Here is a 3482-nt window from a genome sequence, read left to right as displayed (position 1 = left end):
GGCGCAGGGGAGCCGGCCATGCCTGGGGCTGCGCTCCGCCGCCCACCTCTGCGGCAGCCCGCAGCCGCCCCGGCTTTATGCGGGGCCCGAGGTGTGAAGCGACACCGTTGCGGGCCACCCGGAGGTGTCAAAGCCCAGGGAGCGCGGGCTGGGGCTGGGGCCGGGGCCGGGAGCCTGGGAAAGCTGGGCCCATTTGCGGAGGTGTCAGTTCTGACTCCTCCGGCCCTTAATTGGCGCTGCCCGCCGCTGGGAAGTGTGCAAGGATCAATTCACACGGTCGTGAGAGATGCTAACGTGCCTACCAGCCCTGCCAGAGCCCGCCTGCAGCCCCTGGCTCTCCTGGCCAGTTTGCACGGTGCTGGGCTGCAGCGGGGACTTGACCTTGCAGCGCTGGGAGCGAGGTGGGAGAGCTGCTGAGCACCCTGAGCCGCCAGCTCTGGCGCCCGGGTGGCTGCCAAGCCAGCCCCGTGTCCTCAGGGGTGTCCCCCCACTCTGCACCTCGGCAGGGATGATGCCCAAACAGCCCCTGACTCTCTGCACAGCTCCCACCCACGGTCCCTGAGGGCTGGGGGTCCCGGTGGGCTCCCATCTCTATATAACTGGCTCAGGGATGCTCGGCCAGGCCAGTGCGTTTGGGGCAGACTGATGTGCTCCCTTGCTGGGATGCACCATGGCAGTCCCTCCATCCTGGCCGTGCTGCCTCGGCCTCCCCGCACCCTGTGAGATGCAGCCCTGCCTCTCTGAGCTCCTTGCGAGCTCTGGAGAAGCTGTAGAACAGCCTGCACTGTCTGCGGGGGCCCAGCCCTGTGCCCTGCCAGGCCGCTCGGCTGCATGGAGCAGGGCTCTGTGCACGCCTGGTCCAGCCAGTGCAAASCCCAGACCCTGGGCTGGAGACCCCAAGTGGGACTTGCACCTTCAGCCCTCTCCACACATCACTCCATAAGGCCTGGCCTGGCTGTTCTCTTGCCAAGTCCCTGCTCACGGCACGGCTGCGTATCCCGCTCGGCTCTGCCCTGTGCGGGGTAGCAGGTTCCCATCGCCCCCGCAGCCCGTGGAGGCAGGCTGGCCCCATGGCATCGTGCGCTTTGCAGTGGTTAGGCTGGATGACGGGGCAGGCTGGCTGCTGTGGGGCCGGGTTTTGGGGTGGCTTTACAGGCAGGCCGGGCCCCGGTGCCGTGGCAGTGCCAGCCTCATGCTGGTCCCACATGTGCATGTCCTGGGGGTGGGGGGGGCTCTCAGTCACGGGATGCCTGCTCCCTCCTGCACACCCTGCGCGGCTGCGGGAAGCACCAGGCYGCGGCGCTCGGCTCTCTGGGATGCTCGGGGCCAGGGAGCCTGCCTGCACTCTGCAGGCTGCGGGAGCCTAGCGAGGGGTACCAGGGGGGCAGCTGCTAGCCCAGGTTTGGGGTAGGGAGCTCTCCTGTTGCATTCAGGGCTGCTTTTTGGTGCGCTTTCTGCAGCGCTCTCCCCCAAGCAGGGCACAGCCTCCCCGCACCGTCCCCACCAGCCATTCCCCTGCCCCAGGCGGAGGCAGAGGAGCGCACAGCGAGGGGCCGGAGCTTTGCAGGTGCGTGGCCACAGCCACTCTCTGTCCCTGCCCAGAAAGGCCTGAGTCCTTCTTGCCCCTTCTTGCAGAGGGAGCAAAGCCAGGGCGTGGGGCTGGGCAGGGGGGTCCTGGGAGAGGATGTGCTGCCGTGCGAGGAGCAGAGGAGGACGCCGGAGCTCGGAGGAGGAGCGTGCAGGAGAGGGGAGGGTTTGCTGTACCTGCCCAGCAGCTCTGCAAGGTGCCCAGATGTGTCCCCAGAGGTGCTGGTGGAACCAGCCCATGAACTCCTCTGGGCTCAGGCACGGTGCTTATTCAGGGTCTGCTCCAGAGATAGGTGGCCTGGGTGGGCGGCTGCCCATGTCACGGGCCGGAGGGACCCCCGGGTCCCCCACGGGGCTGGGGGCTGTGACCTCTCCCTGCGGCGGGGGCCCAGCTCTAACCCCACGTCCCAGCACTGTCACGGCCCCGCCGCGCTCCAGCACTTGTCTAAACACGGAGGGAGGTGGGAACCGGCTGCCCAGCGGGGCCGCAGAACTCATTACCCGGGAGCTCGTCAGCTAATGAGACCCAGGAGGGGGCCTGGGAAAGGGGCAAGGCAGCGCCGAGGGGCGAGCGCTCCTGGAGGTGGCTGTGCGCRGGGAAGGGGCGCCTGTGCGTGGGGCTGCTGGGCTGTGCACCCCTGGGCTGTGCCGATGGCCATGCTCTTGGCTGCCCGCCTGCAGCCCCGTCTGTGGGCAGCCCAGCTCTGGGCAAGGGGTGCCGGCTGCTGTGCCTGCAAAGATTAGTCGGGTTTCTGAGCGTGGAAACGCTTTGCAGGCTCTGAGTTGGAGTCAGACACCGGCACGCTTGGACCTTGGATGGGGGAAGTGATACAGCACTTCTTCTAGTGTAAGAGAGGGCAGGAGCGGGTAGCAAGAGCTATTGATTCTTCAGGCATTTATCTGTTACATTTGAAATGTAGATAGCTGTCAGTGTAGCTGCCAGTGTCCTTATGATACCTGATAGGTGCTGCTTGGGCTACGGCAAAGGTCTGGGGTGTTAACCGTTAACAGGGCTCGGCTGGGTGGTGGGTGCAGGCAGCAGTTAACCCCTGCAGTGAAGTGCGCTGCGCATATTTGCCCAGGCCCTGGCARCGGCCGAGGCTGCAGCAGGGGTTGTCAGTGCTCCGCCTGGGGCTGGGCACGGGTCAGAGAGCAGAGCTGTGCCTCGCCGGCCACGGCTGGGTACAAGAGCATGTGTGGCTGCAGGAAGGGCTAGAGGCAGAGGAGTCCCCTGCTCCCCACGGTGTCCRCACCAGTGACCCACCAGGGCTCGGACAGGCCCCAGGATGACCTGCACAGGGTGGTTTWGAAAGCCAGAGCTGCCCCCCACACAGGTTCCCAGCTGGGCCCATAAGCACCTGGTGGCAGCGTGCTGCAGCCCGTGGTGGGGCGGCTGGTGCAGGGGCCAAGCCGCGTTGCCGGCCCCAGGGAGCGCTGAGCCTTGTCCTCCACCTCCTCCTGCCGAGGAGGGTGCGAGCACGGAAGCTGCAGGGGTTTGGCTTGCTGGAGCGCACAGCCCGGGGTTAGCGATAAACAGGGCCAGACTTATCGCACTGCCTCCGTGGCATTGCGCAGCATTTCCAGTGATAACTTAATAACCTTCATGTGACTGTTTGGAAATGTGAGCCCCATCAGTGACAAAGCCTTGGCTCATCCAGCATTARCTCCAGCTTGGGTGGGGAAAGTCCCCCTGACATGTCCCTGGGAGGGGCTGGCAGAGCCCACGCACCCCACGGCCAGCCCCACACCCTGTGATTGCCTCTGTGCTCTGCGCCCAGCTCTGTGCCCCATGGCCAGCCTGTGCCCTGCACTCAGTCTGGTTCCCCATGCCCACCTCTGTGCCCCTTGGCCAGCCCGTGCCCCACACTCAGTCTGGTTCCCCATGCCCACCTCTG

The sequence above is a fragment of the Apteryx rowi genome, unplaced genomic scaffold (genome assembly GCF_003343035.1).
Source record: "Apteryx rowi isolate R43461 unplaced genomic scaffold, aptRow1 scaffold_170, whole genome shotgun sequence".
Lineage (NCBI taxonomy): Eukaryota > Metazoa > Chordata > Aves > Apterygiformes > Apterygidae > Apteryx > Apteryx rowi.
The sequence above is the reverse complement of the archived record's forward strand: the minus strand, read 5'-3'. Positions refer to the sequence as shown.